The sequence below is a fragment of the Myotis brandtii genome, unplaced genomic scaffold (assembly GCF_000412655.1).
Source record: "Myotis brandtii unplaced genomic scaffold, ASM41265v1 scaffold456, whole genome shotgun sequence".
Taxonomy (NCBI): domain Eukaryota; kingdom Metazoa; phylum Chordata; class Mammalia; order Chiroptera; family Vespertilionidae; genus Myotis; species Myotis brandtii.
Genome location: NW_005367431.1, coordinates 5,675,317 through 5,675,716, shown reverse-complemented (window position 1 = coordinate 5,675,716; position 400 = coordinate 5,675,317).

Here is a 400-nt window from a genome sequence, read left to right as displayed (position 1 = left end):
GCAGGCCCCTCCTCGCGGCCAAGGGAAGGGAAAACTGCAAACAGAACCGCTCCTGGCGCCCCGAAACTGTGAGGTCGCGGGACCCGTGGCCCTTCACTCCTCCCCCCAGAACCGCTCCGCGTGCGGGGCAGACGCGGCTCCGCACCCTCACGAGCTCAAGTTTCCTTGACGCTTCTGGGGGCCACCAGGATGGGGCTCCACCCGCCCCGCCGTCGCCTCCACGGCCCTGGCCGTGCACACGTTGTCCGTCCCGGGCCTCGGAAGGTCCTTTTCCACGTCCCAGTCTCTTCCCTCGCCTTCCCGGACCTGCACAAGCTACCCCGGGGCCCTGGACCCGACGCGTCCAGAGGTCCATGCACAAGCCTCGTCTTCGGGGCCGAACTCTGCCCGCCCCGGGCAC